Genomic DNA, 9,186 nt, shown 5'->3' on the forward strand with positions numbered 1-9,186 from the left:
GAATGACTGTGACGTGCTTCAAACTCCTGAAGGCGGGGCGTTAGTGACAGATGCAAAAGAATCACTGGATTCTATTCCGGCCTGATTTAGAACCGACAGATTGAATTCCGCGTGCTGTGACAGAGCATATGCAATCGCTTTCACTGAGAGGATGGGAGGTAGCCATTGACAACGGTGAAACCCTACACAAGCTTGCCATGGAAAGGAATAAGAAGGATTGGATGAAGACAGTAGGAAAGCAGAGAGACGGAAGGGAAGGCATCTTCATGCGCTTATCTGAAGTTCCTACCAATGAATTACATAAGTATCTCTATCTTTACCTTTGTGTTATTTTCATTCATCACCATTACCATTTGAGTTTGCCTGACTAAGATTTACAAGATGACCATAGCTTGCTTCAATACTAACAATCTCCGTGGGATCGACCCTTACTCGCGTAAGGTTTATTACTTGGACGACCCAGTGCACTTGCTGGTTAGTTGTGCGAAGTTGTGTAATGCCATGGTATTGAGCTACCAAGTTTTTTGGGGTTCATGACCAGGGATTATGAGAGTTGTGAAAAAGTATTATTCACAATTTCACGCACCACTAACGCATCGCGTTACTACATCTACATATTGCATGTGATATCAAAAGAATTCTCGAGTCTACTCAGAAGGATACCAGATTCAGAAAGAAGAGACACATGTTAAGAATAATACTCATAGATTTGAGAGAATATATCCAATCCAGGTAAACAAAGATTCTCAACCAATGAAGTTTGCTAGAAATAAGTCGATTGACAACTTCAAAGATAACCCTTGTATCAAAGAAATCCAACAGGAACAATAAGAAGAAAATTCAGCGCATTATTTTGAAACAAATTCAAGCTGAGTCGAAGAAGCATGAGGTTTGCAAAAGAGAAGATTTCAAACCCAAGACAAAGCTCACAGAACTCAACAGCATGATTAAAAATACTTTCGAATGCATTGTTCACAAAAGAATCGAAAACTTGCAGAAAAATCACTTCGCAATTTAGAAAAAAAGTTAAGTAACAAACATTCTCCAAGAGAATAACAAAAGTAATAACGTGACTTTGCTGTAATACAATTTTATGTTGAAATAGATCATTCAGAATTTTAAAAAAAGGTGCACACAAGTTTGGCTAAAGGCTAAAATATTCCATCAAATATTTTAGAAAGATAATTAGGTGCACAACTTAACCAAAAGCAATCATAAAACTCGGAAGAGAAATCAAATGCTTGTTCAAAAAATCCCAAAGTCCATATTCAAACAAGCGTGTATAAAAGTTGTAGCAAGGACAAAGGAGAAAGTTAAACTCTTTTTAGAAAAGAAACTCCGAGGTAAAAATTTGCTTACAATTTGGTAAAGGAAATAAGTGGTGCGTTACAAACAAACCGGTTTCCACTAAACAAGGAAGCTTTTCAAAACTTCATTTAAAATAGCGCATGCCAACTTTAAATTAAATTCGTCAAAATTGAACAATGGTTTCAATCTCAATCAAGTAACAGAAAATAAATTCCATTTAAAACTTCTTACAAGAGAATTCAAAACTTCTTTAAAAAGTTTAAAACAAGACTCCAAAAGTGTTCTTGAAATCACCATCTCAGAAGAACATTCAAGAAGTTTAAGATGTACTAAAAAGGAGTCAAGCCTTGCAAGAAAGGATCCTAAATCAAGGTAGTTCAAACAAGATCCACTGGGCTTGAGTCATCAACAAGTTTTCAATTGATCCAAAGAAATACAAAAGTCATAGAAAAAGACAACTCAATCATTAGTAATTTCTCAAGGATAAATCTTTGACTAAAAACTCTTGTAGAGATAATGAGAGAATAAACGATGCACTATTTTGAAATGAATCAAACTAACTCATATAAGAATGAGATTCACAAGAGAAGGAAAACCAAGATCAATGGTAATGTCCAAAAGATGTAAAAGATTAGTTAAAAAAAACAAAGTCAAGTGTGGCATTCATAGAGATGGAAGGTTTAAAAGAGAATTTAGTCCGTTCATAGGAAGAAAGCTATGAGTCCAACACTTTCAAAAGAACAACAATGGCATAAACCATATAGCATGCTAAATCAAACTCAATTCAAAATAAGTTAAGTAAAGCTTATCAAACGAAACTCCACCGAGATAAAAGTGAAAAATTCTTCTTTTGCAAAATTTTGAAAAATATCCAAATACATAATCAAATGAAGATGTGCATTGGAACTATAGTAAAATTACTAGAAAGTCAAATTGTAATTTAAAGTAAATGCAGTTCCATAAACCAATAAAAGCACAGGCGAGGTATTAGAAATAAATAGTTGTTAAACTGTATAAGTAACCTCAAAGTTTCATATATAGATAAGTATATATCCAATCAACAGTAATTTTTATAAAATCTCAAAATTGGCTGTGATCACTGTCGAATGAGAGAAAAAATTGAATCAACAATTTCTCTAAAAATGGACTCGGAATCAGGAGTTAAAATGCACAACGTAATAGGACAAGTTCAAAGCCATATCAAAGAATACATGAGTCAAGAAGAACTTAAACAGGGGAAGATAGATGCAACATGGATTTTAAACAAGCATACGCACTTAAGATCAAACAAGAATGCATATGAATAGAGAAATAGAATGGAAACATCAAATTATTTTTCAAGAGGAGTAGCAAATAACTTCAAGTTAGGATATGAAAGAACAGGTCGAATCGAATAGAATTCAAGACAAACAACTAAATAGCCTCGAAAAATAGTTTCCAACATTCCCAAAACCCACGATTCGCTTTACCCAAAACTCGTATATCATCTATGATAACCCATCAGTGCTTTCATATACACAATTCACTAGTATTAAGCCGGTCAAACTTAATACCAAGATTTATGCAATGTAAGACTAACAGCGTTAATCAATAGACCGTCATGTGCATAAAGCTCCAATTCTCGTCATTTGACAAGACCTAATACATGACAAATGCTCAGAGTATGCAATTGAAGCATAGTCGGTCCATTCCTCAGGCTCTACAGGAAAGACCGCTCTGATACCATAATGTAACACCCTAACTACCAAAGCTCATGCTTCCGGCTACGCAACTCTGATAGCTCGGACATTACGACGACACTTACACTATTTAATACTAAAATATGAGCCTGTTTAAATCTTTAAACCGCAATACCGCTCCCAAAATTACTTTCGTTCGATAATGTACATCCATAGATATCATACAACTTACAAAAAACTCATAAAGAGTACATCCATATATATAAACATACATATATATATAAATAATATTAACTAAAATAATACAAAGCATCTCAACAACAACTAAATAAACTCTTCGTGACTTCAGCACCCATATCCTGAAAGGGGAAAAATGTAGGGGGTGAGAACATCATCCTCGAAAGGGTTCTCAGTAGAGGGCTTTTGGGAATTACTGTAATAGGATACATGAAGATAAACCGTAACAGTGATTAATAATCGTCTTATGCCTCTTTTAAAAAATAACAGTTTACAAAAAAAATAAAGTCGGAAATCTTTTCTGAAAGAGGAACTGTTCAATTCTCAAAACATCAAAAGCCTTTCAAAAAGGTTTATCTATACTGAACTAAAATATCCTTTCATATTTTACTCCAAACCAGAAACACAAAACCAAAATCAACCATCGGTTCATCTCATTCCAACCACGGCCCTAGGCCCAAACAATCCAACTATCAACCAATCACCATAGTCAACAGAGTCTCAGTAGCAAACACGAATAGGAAGATGCAAGCACAAACAAACAGTTATTGCAAGTAGAACAATTAGCAGTTAATCACATAGGCAAACCAAGTACAATATGCACACCCATACAATGTCACATAGATGCATATGATGCATGCCTGTCCCTAGTGGCTGATGATATCATCTGTCGGTTATAGAGCCAACCCGACAAGTCCTGGTAGCTAACCATTGGACTGTCCCTCTGTCGTGTCTCCCCAACTCGAGTTATACTCAATATAAACTTGATCATAATCATGATCCATATCCATCACCCTCACTGGTGAATATTTTTGGGGGTGAGCTCATTCAAGAATTTCACAGTGCCTGGCCACCTTGACGACATTGGGTCAAAAAAGATTCGAGTCTCCACCTGGGGCACGTAGTGGCTAGCCACTGCTTTCTCCCAGGGAAACTTGTATCTCCGATAGTAGAGGTGCAAATCACAATTATCAATAATTCAGCATATATGCTTTTCATTCTCAACCATGGATCAACATCCATCTCAGCCATCCGGCTCATAGTTCAATCCAGAACTAGCCAAGATTCATATCATACACAGCCACTCCGGCTCACGGTTCAATCCAGAACCAGCCAATATTCATAATCATACACAGCCATTCCGGCTCACAACAAAACAGCACTTCCACCATTCAACATCATCAAATTCATAAATCAGCATTTAAGCCATAAACCATTTTTTCTCAAATCATTTCACTTTGAAATCAAGTTTCAACTCTTTTCAGCCTTGGCTTTAAAGATCTCATTTCTCAAATCATCTCAAGCTCATAAGCCACTTTTACTCAAGGTAAAATCCCCTTTGAAAACAATGCCACTCTCGGCATCTTCTTTCCAAAACTTTCATAACCATGGCAAGTTAAAGATTTATCTTAAAATATTCAAAATCATCCATCCAACAATGGAATTTTATAACAAAAGTTTCTCGGCAGAGTCTCAAGTCTTTAGGGGAGATTAATATAACTTATTTCACCAAAAACTCTTAAAATCATTAAAACCTTGGCTTCCTGATTTGAGTAATAAAATAAGGTCTAAGCCAAACCGAGTCACGTAATCATTTACTTCTTTCAAAGCCATTTCCTTTACTTAGGCAAAACCAACTTCCACCCCATGATAAATTCTAGAACGTTTCAACCGTTCAAAATTGTTTTAGTCTTGCAAGAATTCAGAATTCAAAGAGTACTTAAAACCTTTCTCAAAACATTTCAAAATGAAACTTGTCAATAGACATTCAGGTTCTTTCAAAGTCATTGAAACTCCTCTAATTGAAACCCTCAAGTCAAATTCAAAGGCATTGCCCTTATCACATTTAAAACAGCTTTAAAACATAAGTTTCATCTAAATAACTTTCTCCTGAAAGAGATACAATGCCTTTCTTAAGAAGCAAGACTAAATCACAATTTTCTCTTTAATAATTCATTTCAAAAGCATGAATCATCCTTTTCTTGATAATTCAAATAAAAGAGTAGAAGTCTTTAACTCATCATTTTTCCAAACAACATTTCAATAAACACTCGGATTTTATAGAAATTTCGGCAGCATCTCCCCTAAAACTTGGACTTTGCCACCTGGTTCGGGTCCCAACAAAACCCTTCCACAATCCTTTTCAACAGCCCAAAATCCAAAATCAGTTCAAGGCAAGCCAGAATTCAACAATCATCTCAATTCCTTATTTCTAGAAAACAATTTCAAAATCAAATCATTATCAGCCAAATAAACTCATTTCTAAAGCTTTAAAGAAACGGTTCAGCAATAATCATTTATCAAACTATATCATTTAAAGAAAACTAGGCTGAATTCAAGAGTGTATTCTGAAAATAATCTCAACTTAACTCATCAAATCAATTCCCAACGGATTAAACTCGATATCAAAGCTTTAAAAGAATCAACTTCAAAAGCATTTCGTTTCACAAAACCACACAGCAAACCAACCAACAAACGTTCATAATCAATCGAGACAAATCAAACCATACATAAGGCCGATATAATCACCAAATACACATTTTCTCACATCAGTATCCACATGTAATAATTCCAATATACAAAATATAGTTTTTCGGAAACGCCCATACCTCAAAATGAAAATCCATAACCCAAACGTCTCACAAAGTCCTTTTCGCCTCAACTCGAAATCAACAATCAAAATCCCAGCTCCGCGTGTTTTCCTCAATAGAAAAAACAACCTCAACGCCACAAGTAAACTCAGATTCTAACCCCTAGAACCGTCAACATCATAAACACTTTATTACACGGAATTGAACACTAATGCAGGGCTTTCGAAACAGAAATACTTACTGAAACTAAGAAAGAGCGGCTGAATCAAGCAGTGGTAGCTCCGGCGGTGGTTTCGGCAACAACTGTGCTACCCCCGGTGACCAGAACGGCAGCAATCAAAACTCGAACCTATGTTACCAAACCTCAGAGTCTTTAACCACGCATAACAGAATACTAACTAAAAAGGGCTTTTCGAAATGAGCCTGCTTACCGTAACAAGGGAAGAACAACTACACCGAGTAGCGGCAGTTCCGATGGTGTTTCCAGCAACACTCGCGCCACCACCGGTGGTCAGAAACGTAGAGCCGCAGGTTCTCCGGCAGCGACAACGTAACATATGACAGCCCCTTTATTAAACACAACAGTTTCAGTGACAGCTTCAAACTAAAATTGAATTGGCGGAACTAAGAAGAACCAGAAACATGGCAAGCTCACCAAAACAGTGGCGATCTTAACGGTGGCTTCCAACGGCAGTGGCGGCGTCCACCTCCCTCGCGCGTCTCTACTCTGGCGATGGCTGAAATACGACGACACGTGCTCCACGGCGAGGAGCAACCACGGCCACACATAAGACCCTCGAAGACGGCGGCGGATACAAGGCTACCTCGCGACGGCGCCTGCACGAGGGTGACGGCAACTGGAGCCTGAACGGCGGCGAGTTGAATGCGGTTCTGGGCCGCACAACAGCTTCTTCTCCGGCGTTTCTCTTGGACGACCGTGGCGACGCGACCATCTGCCTCTCGTGTCTGTTTGCTCGCTAACTCTCCCTCCCTGATGCAACACGGTGGCGCGGTGGCAGTGATGACCACTGGCGCCGTGCTTCCTCACCTCACCTCTCCTCCGTTCGGCCAACAATGTTTCGTGGGTGTGGGTCGTGTTTCCGATCCCCCCTCCTCTGCCTCTTCTCTCTCAAATTCTGTTTCCTTCCTTCTTCATATGGCTGAGTGTTTATGTTTCGGGTAGAGAGGGCAGCAGCTGCGGCTGCTTGGGTTTGAGGGAGCTAGGGTTTCATTTTGAAACTTAGGGTTAAGGGCATTTTGGTAAGTTCAAATAAAAATAAGGGTGATATGGTAATTAGAAACAAATTTTAATCCAACACTAATTGTATATAGAAAAATACTATTTGCTCATCAATCTTACAAATTATTTTTCATAAAATGCCCAAATCAAAATAATTAGAAATAATATAATTAAACCCTTTATTTTCCAAAGTAACGTATTAGTATTTAAAATATTAATTATTTAATTCAAATCATATAAAATTTTTTATTATTTCACAACTACCAACTTTATAATATAATTATAGAAAATAGTCCAATAATTATCAAATTGGATAATAATCATAACTTATCTCAAATTCAATAAATAAAAACTTGCTTTAATTTTCTTTAATAAAGAAATTTCTGAAATTAAAGCTACAGAAACACTGAATTTGAAATTAGCTAATAATAACCCTTTTTCAAAAATTTTGGGTCTTACATTTCTTTTTCTCAGCAAATTCATAAACTAAGACACAAGAATATTTTTAACGGAAGCATGTATCTTTTCTCCCTAAATTCGACAAATAAAAATTTAAAAACAATTAAAAAGGATAATTAAACAAATTTGAAATATTAATATTAATTTAAAAATTTAAGAAATCTTTAAAATTGATTAACTTAAAAAATATTTAATGTTAATTCGAAATCAAAGAACAATTTAAAAAGGATAAATAAACACTTTCGTATCAACCTTCAAATATAAAAACTTAAGAAAACATTAACATTAATTTCAATTAATTAACTTTACTAAATTTAAAAAATAAATTACAAAGTTAAACAAAATGTGGTATATATAGTAAACGGTTAAACGCTAGCAATTATTACATAAATGATTATAAAATATATATTATTAATTACAGCAACATACATATACATTTTTCTCATTTTTTTCTTATAAATTGAAGCAATATGTTATAAAGAGAAGCCATTTGGCACAAGAATAGAATGGAAAAGTTATACAAATAATTTGTAATTTTCGTTAGATTTGAGGATTAAAATGTTTTAAAGAAGAATTAATTTTACAAATTTAATATTAATTTAAAAAATGGCAGGAACTTACATCTTTATCAAGCAAAATCATTTCAATTGAGTATAATAGTTAAAAATTTTCGTAAGTTAATAGTATCTATAATTTTATCACTCGTATACATATACACAAATTTTCAATTGTAAGATTAAGTTCAACAACTTTGTGAATATCAACTACTACTGAAAAAAAGAAAGAAATAGAAATTTTAAATGAGTAATTGATTGGACTAAGGAAAGTGTTGTGATATGCATCTCTAATTCGTACTTTATAGCTAAATAATCCAAAAAAAATTGATTATCCATCGTCTACTTTCAATTCAATAACGTTGTACTTAGTAGACTTGTGATATTTTTCAAGAGTCTTTTCACTTCTAATTTGAGTAAGATATTTAAGTTAAAATCGATTAAATATATAAATTTATCATTAAATTTATTTTTTTCTAAAATAATAAATTTACTAATCAATTTAAATAGATGTAATCGAATCCAAGAGTATTGAGAGTGTCAAAACTCATAAAGTTAAATTCATACTGTGAAATACTTGACGATTTTGGAAGTCTGTGCACGTCGGTACGTTGGTTTAAATTTATCACCACATATTCATGATGCGTAATTTTAGATGAGCGGGACTTGTAGCTTTTTGCTTCTGAACAGTTTTGGCATCTCACTTTTTCCTTTGAAGTTTAGAATGATTGGCATCTATAGGAACTTAGAATTTCAGATAGTGTTATTGATTCTCCTAGTTAAGTTTGTTGATTCTTGAACACAACTACTATTATGAGTCTTGGCCGTGGCCCTAAGCATTTTGTTTTCCAGTATTACCACCAGATACATAAATGCCACAGACACATGACTGGGTGAACCTTTTCAGATTGTGACTCAGCTTTGCTAGAGTCCCTAGTTAGAGGTGTCCAGAGCTCTTAAGCACACTCTTTTTGATTTGGATCATGACTTTAACCACTCAGTCTCAAGCTTTTCACTTGGACCTGAATGCCACAAGCACATGGTTAGGGACAGCTTGATTTAGCTGCTTAGGCCTGGATTTTATTTCCTTGGGCCCTCCTATCCATTGATGCTCAAAG

Source organism: Arachis duranensis, chromosome 6 (assembly GCF_000817695.3).
Source record: "Arachis duranensis cultivar V14167 chromosome 6, aradu.V14167.gnm2.J7QH, whole genome shotgun sequence".
NCBI lineage: Eukaryota > Viridiplantae > Streptophyta > Magnoliopsida > Fabales > Fabaceae > Arachis > Arachis duranensis.